The sequence below is a fragment of the Nycticebus coucang genome, chromosome 15 (genome assembly GCF_027406575.1).
Source record: "Nycticebus coucang isolate mNycCou1 chromosome 15, mNycCou1.pri, whole genome shotgun sequence".
Taxonomy (NCBI): Eukaryota; Metazoa; Chordata; class Mammalia; order Primates; family Lorisidae; genus Nycticebus; species Nycticebus coucang.
The window spans coordinates 60276944-60292468 of record NC_069794.1 but is presented as its reverse complement, the minus strand read 5'-3'; the positions used below and the strand labels follow the sequence as shown (position 1 = coordinate 60292468).

At 42.1% G+C, this 15525-nt stretch overlaps 1 protein-coding gene across 2 annotated transcripts in view; it reads right to left on the bottom strand.

Annotated features, from left to right (window-relative positions):
• AKAP11 (A-kinase anchoring protein 11) overlaps positions 1 to 7609 on the bottom strand; it is a 68612-nt gene extending 61003 nt beyond the window's left edge. For both annotated transcript variants that reach the window (XM_053563301.1, XM_053563303.1), the window contains exon 1: positions 7530 to 7609. The gene's annotated coding sequence lies outside the window, so the exon portion shown is untranslated. The remainder of the gene's footprint in view (positions 1 to 7529) is intronic.
• Between the last annotated feature and the right edge of the window lie 7916 nt (positions 7610 to 15525).

Sequence of the window (15525 nt, the reverse complement as noted above, 5' to 3'; positions counted from 1 at the left end):
GTCTAAGATAAAAAATATATTTCATGCAATTAACAACAGATTAAACATTCAGTGAACTTGTAGATGTCGCAAAAGAAACTAAAATGAAACAGAGAAAAGCAACTTAAAAATGAACAAATCTAACATATCTGTGACTTATTAAGCACTATAAAAGGTGAGTAACTGGAGTCCCAAAAAAAGCAGGTGGGTGGATTGAGGGTGCAGAGAAGATAGAAAAAATATATAATGAAGACCAAATGGCCCAGAATTTCCCAAATCTGATGAAAATCATAAACTGACAGATCCAAGGAAACTCAACACACTGTAAAAATAAACATGAAGAAAACCTCACCAAGACACATCATAACCAAATTGCTGAAAATCAATTTTAAAGAAATTAATTTTAAATCAAATTTAAAGAAATTTTAAAAGTGACCAGAAAGAAGTATACATTACACCAGGCGTCCTCAAACTGCGGCCCGCGGGCCACATGAAGCGGTGTGAATTGTATTTGTTCCCATTTTGTTTTTTACTTCAAAATAAGATATGTGCAGTGTACATAGGAATTTGTTCATAGTTGTTTTTTTTTAAACTATAGTCTGGCCCTCCAACGGTTTGAGGGACAGTGAATTGGCCCCCTGTTTAAAAAGTTTGAGGACACCTGCATTACACAGTAAGGAACAAATGACAGTAAATTTCCTATCTGTGCAAGGCAGAAACAAGACAATGGAGCATCTTTAAAGCAATAAAAGGGGGTGGGGGGAGGGTCAACCCAGATATCCATATACCCAATGAAAATATCTTTCAAAAATTTAGGCAAAGGCGAAGCACAGTGGCTCACACCTATAATCCTATAATCCTTTGGGAGGCCAAGGTGGGAAGATCGCGTGAGCCCAGGAATTCAAGACTAGCTTGGGGAATAGCGAGATCTCTGCTTCAGCTAGGCACCTGTAGCTCAGCAGCTAGGGCACCAGCCACATACCATGGAGCTGGTGGGTTGGAACCCAGCCTGGGCCTGGCAAACAATGACAACTACAACCAAAAAATAGCCCAGTATTGTAGTGGGCACCTGTAGCCCCAGCTACTTGGGAGGCTGAGGCAAGAGAATCGCTTAAGACCAAGAGTTTGAGATTGCTGTGAGCCGTGATGACACAGCACTTTACCGAGGGCAAAAGCTTGAGACTGTCTCAACAAAAAAATAAAAATAAAAGATTTCTGCCTCTACAAAACCCAGAAAAATTGGCTGGGTAGTGTGTGCCTATAGTAGGCAAGAGGCTGAGGCAGAAGGATCCCTTGAGCCCAGGAGTTTAAGGCTACAGCAAGCTATGATGATGCCACTGCACTCCATGCTGGACAACAGAGCAAGACCCTATCTCAAAAACAAGCAAAAAAAGAAAGAAAATTTGACAAAATAAATTTATTCAGATAGTAAGAGCTATGAGAATTAACCATCAGCTGATGACCACTAGAATAACTGTGAAAAGAAATTTTTCAGGCAAAGAAAAAAATACCTATCAGATGAAAATTTGAATCTGTATGAAGGAATAAATACCTGAAATGGTACAGATGAAGGTAATAGAAAAGTTATTTTCTCATTTTTTATTTTTGTTCTTTTAAAATAACTGGGTTTAAAGATAATAATATAGACCAGGTGTGGTGGCTCACGCCTATGATTCTAGCACTCTGGAAGGCTGAAACAGAAGGATTACTTCAACTCAGGAGTTCAAGACCAGCCTGGGCAAGACCGAGACCCCATCTCTACTAAACATAGAGAAACTAGCCAGGCATTGTGGCAGGAACCTGTAGTCCCAGGTACTGGAGAGGTTGAGGCAAGAGGATCACTTGAGCCCAACAGTTCAAGGTTGCTGTGAGCTATGATGCCATAGCATTTAACCACAGGGCAACAGAGGGAGACTGTTTAAAAAAAATAATTAAATAAAAAATAATAATATATTGTGGAGTTTACAACATATAAATAAAAAGTATGACAACAAAACACAAAAGATGTGGTAGGTGGGTGGTGAAAAAATACTGGCATAACGTTTCTATACAATACATGAAAAGAAAGATTAAAAAAAAAGGTCATATAAACCCTAGAGCAACCAACAACAAAAAAATACAGAATAATACCTAACAAATGAACAGTGGAATAAAGGTGACATTATCCCCTTTTTGCAGAGAAGGAAACTAAAGCTCACCTTCACAGGACAGCTAGAAGAATGCAATGCAAATAATATAGGTAAAAACAGTACCTCACGTGACAGGAACCCAAATCTTAGCCCTTCCTTGGGTACAGATTTGTTTGACTCACAGAATCTAAAAACGCTACAGCTCTCAGTTACTGTTTTATCTTTCAAAACAATAATCAACTATATAAAAAAGATCTGAGTATGTCCTAATATCTATGAAGATGCTTGCTTCTTCATAGTTCCTGCCCTTTCTTTTTAATCCTACATCAGCCCCATTCTTGCATTTACAATTGTTCTTACCACTACTGGGTTTCTCAACCTCAGTGTAGTTGACATTTTGGGTCAGGTAAGTGTAGGGAGCTGTCTGTGCATTGCAGCACATTTACAGCAGTATCTGCGGTCTCTACTTACTAGATACCAAGAACAAATACCCATCCGGTTGCAATAACCAAAAAAAAAAAATTGCTAAATATCCCTCTGAAGGGCAAAAGTGTCACTGCTCTATTTTAGCACTTGCACTATAGTACCTTATGTAACAGTTAAACGTGTATGAGTCTACGCCCTGTACTATAAAATGCTAAACTAACAACATGCAATGTACATATTCACCCAGTGTCTAAGAAACAGTGACTGATACACAACAGTGAAAAGTCCCCACCCTCAAGAACTTACACTCTATCTCTGCATTCCTTATCTCTGCATTCCCCAAAGGCCTTACCCGTAACAATCAACCACATATTTAATGAATTGAATAAGCTGTAAGGTGAAGAAAAATTGTTATCAAGGACATTAATTTCAGAGGGGCATTCAGTAACAACAGGAACATCATTAAATAGAAAATGGGGCTACTTACCTTATGACTTTTCGAAAAATTAATCCAGGAATATTTGCCCTGTCATCCTTTTTTCTCAATCATAGAGAAAAATTGTTAAGTCTTTCAACTGCATCTCAAGTTAGGAGTCACTTCTAAAGTATGTTTGAGCCCAATCACCACTGGTATTTAAAGTAATAACATGAGCCTAGTTACCAAAGTACTAAGTGTGAACTGCTATTGACTTCCAAACTTCTGCATACTAATAATCAACACAACTTAAAACACACACATATACAAACCTAAAATCTTGAGGTTATGTTTTCAGAGTAAATATGCTGTCTAGAAATTGAAGTAATAATTTTATGCGTACCCCCACCTACAAGATTATTTTTAACAAAAAATTCGTTCAGAATTTTAACCCAGAAACAAATTTCTCTTTATGAGTGACATTTGTGACTCCATGACTCTAAGAGTATACCGCAGGAAAGGCATTTAAGCAGCTCTTGGAAACATAGTAAGGCTCTACTCTAATTTACTGGTAGCAGAAATGGGTGAACAAATCTGCTTTGCAGAATAGTCCAGTGCTTGACACATAAGAAGCACTCTGTAAGCCCACACAGTACCTATTAACTGACGGGATGTATACGGCATAAAAAAGAAGTATGTGAAAGATAACCTCAAGGTTTCAGGACTGGGGTGCTGGAAAAAAGGAAAGTCTTTGCCAATTAGAGGGTAACTGCAAGATTGCGTTTTATGACATTATGGTAATATCTAAAAAGCAATTAAAAATTAACAGATTTAGGCTTGGCACCTGTAGCTCAATGGCTAGGGCACCAGCTGCATACACCAGAGCTGGCATGTCTGAATCCAGCCCGGGTCTGCCAAACAACAATGACAACTACAACCAAAAAATAGCTGGGCATTGGGTCAGGCGCGTATAGTCCCAGCTACTTGGGAAGCTGAGGCAAGAGAACTGCTTAGGCCCAAGAGTTGGAGGTTGCTGTGAGCTGTGACGCCACAACACTCTACCCAGGATGACAAAGTGAGACTCTGTCTCAAAAAAAAAAAAAAAAAGAATTAACTGATTTAGTTGGGGGTCAGACCTGAAGATGTTGGAATCATTTGCATACTTTCACAGACCTTGAAAACTGATCCCAGAGAATGGGAAAGATAAGAAAATCAAGCGAGAACTAAGGAGACAATCGTGATAAATGATTTCAGGGAAGATTTCAAGGTAGAGGAGCTAGAGCTTTCTAAGAATTTGGTGTCACTATAGTCAACAAATAGTTTTAAGAGTGGTCAACTCTAGACTTCTAAACTCCTTGAAGGCAAAAAATAATCTTCTTTCCTCTGTGAACACTCCAGAAGGCCCTAACACAGCACCTGCCACGCAGCATGTACTCAATAAATACTAATACCATACCTTGCACTGTGCCTGCTGTATGGCAACCAGACACTGTTTAATTACTTCACATACATGATTCTTATTTCTCACAACAGAAGTTGCTGATGTGACACCCACTGTACATATAGGACACCTGAGGCACCAACCATTTAAGCAATTTGTCCTAACCCAGAATCTGTCCAGAAAAGCGACCACTGGATCTGGTTAGATCATTACTAAGCTGAGAGCAAGTTCAATGCAGTGCCAGGGGAAGAGCTCAAAGTGCAGGATGTTAAAGCACATCTGAGGTATCCATCATTTCCTCTCTGTTCATACTCCTTTTCTTTTTTTTTTTTTTTTTTTGTAGAGACAGAGTCTCACTTTATGGCCCTCAGTAGAGCGCTGTGTTTCACACAGCTCACAGCAACCTCCAACTCCTGAGCTTAAGCAATTCTCTTGCCTCAGCCTCCCGAGTAGCTGGGACTATAGGTGCCCGCCACAACACCCGGCTATTTTTTGGTTGTAGTTTGGCCGGGGCCGGGTTTGAACCCGCCACCCTCGGTATATGGGGGCTGGCGCCTTACCGACTGAGCCACAGGCGTGGCCCCATACTCCTTTTCTTAAAGCATGTAAACAAGACTTTAAAATGTAGCCCTATAAATGGTGAGACACACCTCCAAGTCTCCTTTCCATCCATTTTCCATTCCCTCCTTATTCCACCCTAAGCTATCTGGACTAGAAGTAGATAACTGACTAAATGAATTCTCTCTGTAGAAATTTAGAATTGAGACTTGGAGATATTTGTTAAGAACCACATTGCAAAGCCAAAGTGAGTCTGGTGTTGGCTCCACAGAAAACAAAAAGTTTCATACAAACCAAAGTTACAGGAATGCAGAAACCAAGAGACTTAAAGATAAGACCAAGGTGAAAGAAACTGGAACAGAACAGTAGTGAGTAGCAATGATGTAAGACCATGTATTCCCTGGAAAAAAAAACAAAACTGAAGTTCATTGAATATACTCCTGTATAAGTAGACAAATTTCAATGGCTTTTGTTCTTTGCAGCCAAATTATCCTTGAGCCAATAATAGAGATCAATGAAATAACACTAAGTAAGCAGCTACTATTTGCTTCCCACTAACGTTCTGAGGTATTTTAACTCTTATGTCAAGGTTAAGAAGAAAAGTCTCAGAAATATTAACAGGTATTAGTTGTCTGACTCCAAAACCAAAACTCTTTACACGATACCTCCTCTTCACTCATGTTAACAACCTCTCTGTTCCAGGACACTACACAAACCATTTATCTTATTTCCCACGAAACATTCTGAGACTAATCCCAAAATGTTAATTTTCCTGCTTTTATCATGTCCAGCCTACCCTTAAAGTTTGAGACCCTTGCCAAAAGGTTACAAAGACCAGCAAAAAATTCTATTTTTCTATCTCTGAAAATCAGTTTGCCAAGATGGAACAGTAAGAACTTTTCTAATCTAAACTGATCTACCCTGCCCACAAAGAAATACTTTGTATTTCACATTTTTTCAAAAATAGACAGAATTCCTCCACCTATTTACAATTGGAAATTTCCCTTAAAATGACCTCTAATGTATTAGTTGAGTGGGTTTGAGTTTCTTTTCCCTACAGTAAGTTCCTGAAATTTAAAAAAAATTTTTAAAAATTAAAAGTGCCTTCCTTTTTCCAGCCTCTAGACTTATATCACTGGAGCTCTGAGAGGAAAGAAGGATAGAGAAATTTTCACAGTGGTTCCAGGTTTTAGGTAACTCCCATGTCCTCAATATCTGTGAAATAGTATTATGGGCCTTGTATTATACCTCTAGGCCCTTACTAATCTTATCAACAGTGCAGTTATGCGAGTGCATACACTAGTCACTCGCTCAAGTTGGGAGCATATTTCTTCCCTGACTCCCTACATTTTCCAATCTATAAATCATTGTTACTCATAGCTCTAACTAATTGTAAAATTCACTGTCCACCCCCAGGGCAGTTTTGCTGGAAAAAAACATAAAAAAGCACAAATAACCACGGTACTACTTGAAAAATGTGACTATGTGTTTTAAAAAATTCACTAAATTACACCATTTTACTGTCACTAGTCATGCAGGGCACTAGACTGCCATTTACCTTAAAATCATGATATTTAAAAAAATCATTTTTGAACTACTGAGTACATCTTGTCTTAGTACTCTATTTTCCGAGTACTTTCAGACACAACAAAAACAATCAAAGTAACATTCCTAACAAGATGGGAAGAAGCTGAGGGAAACACGAGCATTCTCCAAGTGACTGAAACAGGAATTCTTAATTCCAGTTTGCACTAAAGCCATTGGGTTTGCAGTATTTCCCATGCTGAAAATCCCTACCATGTAAAGCTAATCCACTTTAAATTTAGTAAGATTTTAGGGAGAGGGAAAGCAGAGGAAAAAAAAGTTACCAAGTCATACCACTGTAGTGGTTCAAATTTTACTGTCATCGCCATTTGCCAAAGTTTTAAGTACTTCCGTTACATCTCCATATTTTTAATCAAGCCGCTTAGACGCAGTATAGTCAATCCATTCGTAATACTTTATGACCAACATTTAAGCCATTAACAGCCTAACGACAGAAATTCAAATTATCAATACTCCGAGGAACGGCTTGATGCCCTCTGTTTCTGTCACAAGATGCAAGTAACGCCTGGTTCCAGGGCTCCAGGATCCTGACAGTGAAGGATGCTTGCTGTTCGGAGACAAAGTGCAACGTCCTCCTCCTCCTGCATATGCTCCTGCGCGCACACCATGAACACAAACTAAGCGCACCCTGGGGTCTCGGCTCTGAAGACCACCCCGGGCGTAGACACTAAGCCTATCATTCAAAAGAGCAGCAGCTCCACCCCCACTCTCAGGACCCCAGAAAGACTCTTCCTAAGCCCGAGAATCATCCTCTCCTCCGGGCCCAGCTTCCTCCTTCTGCCCCACTCCTCCCGCCCTCCTCCCCCTGCCGTGCGAAGTCGCAGCTCAGGCGGCCCGAAGCTGGAGCAGGGACTGAGGCAGGCGGAGGGGCTGGGGCACGGGAGCCGGGCCGCTCCATACGACCCGGCCCCACACCCCACCGCCACCCCAGCTTAAAGCACTGCTTACGCCACCTGGGAGTTCGCGCCCGGCTCACCTGGGGGCCGCAGCCTCCGAAGCTCACAGGCATGTCACCGGCCCGCAACGACCAGTCGCGAGAGCCTGGCAAACCGGCTGGCGCCCCCTCCCGCATCAGCCCCCGCCCTCCCCCCTCCCAGCCCCGCGACCCGCCCCCGCCCTGCCCACCCCCTCGGCTTCCGCCGCCGCAGCTCCAGCCTGCAACACCGCCTACTCCCCCACCTCCTACTCACTCTCGCGAGAGCGTGACCCACCTCTCGCGAGACGAACTCCGTGTCTGAACCCGCGCAAAAGTGGGTGGACTTCTAAAAAGGGAAAGAAGGAACAAGAAAAAGCTTTCCCACGTGCTCTCGGGCAGCTAGCGGATGAGCCCCGCCAGTCACATGACGTTCAGGCGGCCTCTCCACTGGCCAGAACCTGCTCAGCGTGGGAGCTTTAAACTCGAGGCTGACCTACGAACCTGCGGCGGCGTCTTGCGTGCTTCCTGGTCCGTTGCCTTGGAAACGGGAACCCTTTCCCCTGGCGAGTACCCAGGCCTTGGCTTACTCCGCAGGTGTGGTCGCGGGCCCTTTCTCCTTTCCTTCGACCTCTTTGTCTTACGGCCTGTAGTCCGCTGGGCTCCTTCGCCACAAGGCTAGCTTTGCTTTATTCTGAAGCCCCAGGCCCTTCCCAAAGTGGCCGCCCCGCCAGATCTGACAGCCCCGGAACAGCTCATCCTTTTGGATGGCTCCGCCCCTTCTCCCCAGCATCTCTAGGGAGGACCACTCTGTGCAAATTGGCCAGTCGGCCGTATCTGAACACCAAGAATGGATACCAAGGGTTAGCCGGGCCCTAGCGCTCATCCTGACGTCTTTACGTGGCACCAAAATTAGAAAGTAAAGCTTTGGTCATGGAGAAGGAAACGCTATTATGTTGATTATTTGCCCTTAAAATCAGAAGGACCAGTCCAGTGTAGTTGCATGCCTCAAGGACATCTATGGAAATAATCCGGTAGAGGAGAAAGACATTTTTAAGTGTATCCTCATTATGATTTAAGTTTTGCCCTATTTGGAGGAGAGGGTCAGGAAAGAAAGGGTACGTTATGTTAATTTCTTCGTACAACAAATTTTGGTTGAGCTCCTACGTTTGTTAGACAGTACTCTAGGCTGCTGAACGTGATGAAGGCAAAGTAGATTCTAAGGAGCTTATCTGAGTAGGAAAAGAAGAAAAAAAAATGTTGGTGTTAAGCTGTATACAAAGAAATTACAATAAGTAATGTGATGGTGATTGTGTTTGGGTGGCTACTGAGGAGCAGCCCTTTTAAGGAGAGTTTTAAGGAGTGGTTTGAATAACAGTCGTGCAAAAATCAGAGCATTTCAGGCCAAGGAAAAGGCTAATACAAAGGCCCTAAATAGGGACTTATTCTAGTGCAAGTAAACTGCTTGGTGAAGTAAATGAATTTAGGCCAAAGCTGGCAAGGATTTGTTAGCCATGAAAGGAATTGAGAGTTCATTCTAAAATCTAAACGCAACATAAACTGTTGGGGAGTTTTAAATAGGAGATAGAGGTATAGAGTTTACTTTTTTAATTAAAAAAAAAAACTGCAGAGACCGGATCTTGAGGAGGCCAAGGAGATAGATTTGTAGTACAGTGAGAGACAATCATGAAAGACTTAATTTCTAATAACCTTGACATTCCTCTTCTAAAATCTGTTAGGTCAGAGCCCTGGTGGTGTTTGCTGCCTTTTCTTAAAAACATGTGAGTTTCTCCTATTCCATAAGAAAAATAAATGAGATTATTGTTGTTACTTGGGAAAACGAAATGGCCCAAAAGGTAGGCCCCATCTTTGATTTTCTTACCAGATTTCTTTCTGCATTTACAATGCCCATATTAAACTCATCTCCTTTCTAGTTTTAAAGTCAGTTCTAAGAAAAATGGAACATAACGTGACCTTCTATGTGGATACTTATTCCTAAGCATAAGATTTGAAAAGACAAAGATTGAAGGCTGAGAAGTGAAGATGACTTTTCACTAAAAGAAACAGAAGTCAAGAGACAGTTCCAACTCAAAGCCCTCTCATTAACTAGTGATGCAACCAAATCAAGGTTCCTTATCATCCTAGAGTCTCAGCTTTCTCATACATAAAACAAAGCAATTCAACTAGCCTACACTCAAAGTTGTTAAGCCTGAATTACACTTTTTTTTTTAGGCCTGAATTACACTTTTAACAGACATATACTAGTTACAGAAGCTAAAAGAAGAAATGAAATGAATTTTTATGAAAACCTAACAGAGTGGGCAACACAAGTTGAATGAAACTAGACACACACATACCAGCTGAGGATCTATGACACTGATTAATACAGATGCCAGGAATGCTTCCCTAAGAAGCCTTGGCCTTCTCAGAGTGAGAACGGAAGCTCTGCCACCTGCTCAACCTCATGTTCCCTTTCTCTGAAGCTATTTTGAACCTTTGTAGTATTTAATAAATAATGATTCATATGTTCCTAATCAGGGTTGAAGAACTAGATAGAAAATAAGTTTTTAAAAAGGACTGAGGCAATATCTTAAAGTTAAGCTAACAACTTAAAGCAAGATTTCAAGAGACATTACAGGGTTACTTTTTAAAAGGAAAAAAATGCTAAAAACAGAAAAGGTATTATTTTAACAAAATAAGACCATTCGTAAAATGCTATTGGAGTACTTTTTGAGTGCTGCTTACAGCCCTTATAATGATTAACTGAAACAGCTGCTTGGGACTGCTAATTTAGACAAACACTCTCCCATTCTAACATGTATTAATAGAACCATAAATCCTTACAGCTCACTATCAAGGGAGTCACGGTGGTCTCTTGTGCTAGCTACAGTTACAGTGACTACAAAGTGAGAAGAAATTTAGGATTGAGATCCAATTCCGTTATGTCCGAGCTCCTGTTTTCTTTTTAAAATTCTTACCAGTTTTATTGAGATGTAATTAACATACGGTGCAATTCAGTGCTTTTCCGTTTATTCACAGAGTTGCTCAGTCATTACCAAAATCAAATTCTAGAACCATTAGCAGTCAATCTCCCATCTCATCCCCAGCCCTAAGCACCCACTAGTCTACTTTATGTCTCTGAAAATTTGTCTGTTCTGGACATTTCATATAAATGGAGTCACGCAGTTACGTGGTCTTTCATGTCTCAGTTCACTTAGCATAGTGTTTTCAAGGATTGTCCATGTTGTAGCCTGTGTCAGTACTTCATTTGTTTTAATCACTAGATAGTTATTCCATTCTATACATTTATTGATCCATTGGTCAGTTAATAGGCATTTAGGTTGTATCCACTTTTTGGCTCTTTTGAATAGTGCTGCTTTGAACATTTGTGTAGACGTTTTGTGTGGGTATTGCTTTTTCTTTATAATGCTTTGAAAAATGAGATGTTCAATTTATCCATTTCACAAAGTCCATGTTTCTTTTCCTCACACATTTACTTTGGTCCTATGCTTTGTCTTTTTTGCCAGTTGTTTGAAGTATGTGTACTCTATCCCCAGAGCACTGGCATTTCTCCTAAGGCAATTCACATCTGACATGTCACTCCCCAGCTTAAAACCCTTCACTGGCATCTTACAGTTCTCCCCATTATCTGCCTAACATTCTCCTTGGCTCTTCTATCACTCTCTGGAGCTGTCCCCCACTTCAGTTCCTCAGAATAAGACCAGATCCACCCTGCCTCAGAGCCTTCCCACAAGCTGATCATGGGATATCAAATACTCTACCTCTGTCCAGCCCCTGTAGGCTCTGAATGCCCACAAATCCAGCTTTCAGCTTCACTATCATTTCCTCAGGAATTCTTGTCCTGACTCCCCAGACTATGTAGCCTACCCTTTATCTACTTATCTACTTTTTCTTCAAAGTATTTGTCAACTTATGATTTATATTTTTATGATTATTTGGGTAATGGCTGTCTCCCTACTCCACTGAACTGTAGAAGGGGGACCAACTCTGTTTGTGCTTACTAGTGCCTGCACATAGTAGTTACTCAATAACTAGTCAAAGGAAAGAAGGGAGGAAGGAAGGGTTTTCCAAGATTGTTCTGTGTTCTATTTCCCTGTCTTGCTAGGAATCTTGTCGCGGGCAAGTCTGTGCTATGCCTGGAAGAGTACACCAAGGGGAAGACAAGTGTCCCTACTTATGCTCCCCACAGAAGGGAGGTGGGGAAGGGGAGACCAGTGTTACATGAAGGAGCCAAGGAGCAGTGTGGCAGCTCTGAGGACATAGTTCACGTCTAAGGCACCTAAAAGAGCACCTGGGAGACCTCAGGGAAACCTTGGGACATTTTAGTGGGCTTATGTTCAGCAGTCAAGTTGTTGGTGTCTCTTCCACGTAATTTTGTAATTTAATGGAAATGTTACTTTCATTTGTAGACATAGTGTAACGGAACTGAGACAGTTGGGGTATAGGAACATGAAAGAATTATAACCCAGCAAGGTTGAATGGTTTGTTCTAGGTCACACAGTGGGCTCCATGTGATAGTTCAGACTAAAATTAGCTAGTCAGTCTTGTCCTACCTTTCAGTGAAACTAAACAAGTCTATAAGGCCAGTCTCTCAGCTTAATCCCCCTGTCGACCTTTGACTACAAAGGCAGGCATCATCTTTCCCCAGGAGCTTTGGAGCTTTACACTCAAGTCTTCTGACAGCCAGAAGCAGATTCCATGTTGCTTCCTGTGAGACAGTTGAGTCTTCCTTTGGACCTGCTTGCTAAATTCCTGCCTGAGCGATGGCCCCAGCTGACGGTTCACTTGTGAGAGACAGAAGTCAAGTCCTGGCTTCTGCATTACTCGGTTTTTGTATTTTGTATTTTTATGAGTATGAATTAATACACACTCATTATGTAGAACCTTGGGAAATACAAGAACAGAAAATAAGGCAGACCACCTTTACATGCATTATTTAGTTTATAATAACGTAAAACATTCTGAATGTGGAAATTATTTTATCAGCAATTTATATATATATATAAATACCTTTTAAATTTAAGAGATGAAATAGCACCTTTATGCCTATGTTTTGAAAACACATATATTACATCATAGTCTATGGTACACTTTATAACTTATACAGTTACCTAATTATTTTGTAGTATCTTGAAGGACAGAAACACATCTTAGCCATTATTATAACATGATGCTTAGTAATGTTTTAATATATAGTAGGTGTTTATTAATGCTCATGAATTCTAAAATCACAGCTATACTTACTAGTAAATGTAGTACACGTGATAATTCAGAAATGCCACTCCAAATTAAAGCTTCTTGAATAGCATAATAAACTTGAGTGCTATTATGTATCACACTGAAATATAATGATTCTTCTGATTTAAATCATCATAGTCATAGCTAATTAATAAATTACTTCTAAAATGTAAAATAGAGATGTGCCGGGAGCCAAAACATCTCACAAGAATACCCCTTGCTATCTTGATTTTACAGGCAAACTGTTCTCAGGAATTCAACTGTAAACAGCAATGGTACTTTCCCCTTGCGTATCTCTTCAAAAATGCACCCCCTGCCTTAGGGTCCTTCTCCTAGTAATTTTCCAGAAACTAGCCCCCTCCCCGCCCTGTTAGGAATAGCCCTTAGTTACTTCCTCGTTTGAATGTTTATAAGCCCAGCTGAAACAATAAACTCTTCGGAGCTTAATCAGACTCTTGACTTGCTCTCATTCCTTCATGTCTCTTGTCCCCTCATTCGACTGACCCCTTTGTTTCCCAGGTCCCCATTGAATTCCCCGCGGGCTGGGGCAATTGGCGCCCAACGTGGGGCAAGGGTACGGGGGTGTCATCGAACGTTGCTGCCAGTAAGGGTACCCTTATCATTGGATTGCCGCAACACCAAGGTTGTGAGTGAAAATCCGCACTGTGATCGTCATGCCACAAGAAGGACGTGAGTGAAGATCCGCACTGAGATCGCCGCAGAATTGGCCACCTGCGAGTCTGATCCGTCAAGGTAAGAGAAAGCAACAAGTTTATGGGACAAACGTTAAGTAAACATGACTTGTTTATTCAGGGACTCAAGGAGTCCCTCAAGACATGAGGAATTCGGGTAAAGAAAAATCTCTATAAATTTTTTGTTTTTATTGGTGATATCTGTCCTTGGTTCCCCCAAGAAGGCACTATTGATGTTCTGAGATGGACTAGAGTCAGTGATTGTCTAAAAGATTATTATAGAACATTTGGCCCCGAAAAAATCCCCGTTCAGGCATTTTCCTACTGGAACTTGATCTATGATATTTTAAAAACTTACAACCAATGGCCTGATATCCAAGAAGTTGTTAAAGAAGGAGAAAAAGCGCTTAAAGAACACTCCAGACCACCCTCAGCCTGCCCTTCTGTTTCTGTTCCTATGCCTGAGTCTGACACTCCCCCCAATCCTGAACCTCTCTAACCTCCTATTAATTCCCTATACCCCTCCCTCGAGGAACCCCCTACCGACTCCCTCTCCCCCGAAGAAACGACCACCCGGGAAGAGGAGGCCGCTAAGTATCACAATTCTGACTGGCCTCCCTTCCCTTCCGTCCTAAATCATCCCCCTTCCTATGCTTCTGCCCCTCCATTTTGTGCTCCGATTCTAGGCGTAGATACACCAATTGAAAATGTCAAACGCAAATTATGTCAAGAGGTCTCCTCCCTTAAGGACTTACTCCAAACAAGGAAGGAACATTTAAAACTCATTCAAGAGTTACGTGCTTTAGAATTAGAACTAAAAATCCCCCTCCTCACCCCAACGTTTCATAAACATAGCTCAAAACAAAAACCTTTAAAGGCGCTGCACGCCTTTCCTGTAACTAAGATAAAAGGGAATCCCCCTCCCGAATCAGAACAAAAACCCCCCTCTGATGGGGACGAACACCACTCGGCAGATGAAGCCTCAGATAATAACCACGAGGTCTCTGACTCAGATGCTGAAAAAGCTGAAACTGCCGATCAGCAGTATCGTCGCTTGAATTTCAAGCATGTTAAAGAATTAAAAACTGCTGTGTCCCTCTATGGCCCCACAGCCCCTTTCACTATATCTATAGTTGAATCTCTGAGCGAGCGGTGGCTCACCCCAAATGACTGGTTCTTTATAACCCGTGCCACCCTGCCTGGAGGTGATTATGTCCTCTGGAGAACCGAATATGCTGAAAACTGCAAAGAAACAGCAGCCCGTAATCTTGAAAATAAGACCTCCAAGAAATGGACTAGGGATAAACTCATGGGACTTAGTTCCTATGATAGTAACATCATACAAGCTAAATTTTTCCCCGGCCTCCTGGCCCAAATACAGAATGCTGCCCTTAAAGCATGGAGAAAGCTCCCTCCCAAGGGATCGGCAACTACCTCCTTGGCCAACATTCGACAGGGCCCTGACGAGCCTTATAGTAATTTCATCAGCCGCCTTACCGATGCAGCTGAGAGGCTCGTCAGCCAACAAGAAAATGAAAGCGAGTTCATTAAACATCTCGCATTTGAAAATGCAAACCCTGCATGTCAAGCCGCCATACGGCCTCACCGCAGCGGCAAGACCATTTCTGATTATGTTAAACTTTGTGCAGGTATCGGCACCGCTCACTCCATGGGACTCGCTATTGGAGCCGCCCTTAAAGAATTCGCTCAGGGAAACAACCCAAAAACTTGTTTTAGTCGTAAACAACCAGGACACTTTTCTAGAGACTGCACGGACGACCCATACCACCCGCTCTTTGTCCACGATGCAAGCAAGGCAAACACTGGGTGTCCGAATGCCATTCAAAAACAGACGCCCAAGGCAATCCCTTACCTCAGAAGCAGGGAAACTTCCTACGGGGCCAGCTCCTGGCCCCCAAACGGGCACAAACCCCTGGGGCTATCAGGTTTGTCCCCCAAAACCCGCCCCCTCAAGTCCAAGCCTCCTCTCCCTCTCCCGAGCAACTGCCGGCAGCGCAGGACTGGACCTCTGTTCCTCCACCGGCGCAATACTAACACCTGAAATGGGCATCCAAATCCTCCCTACTGGGGTTTATGGTCCCTTGCCC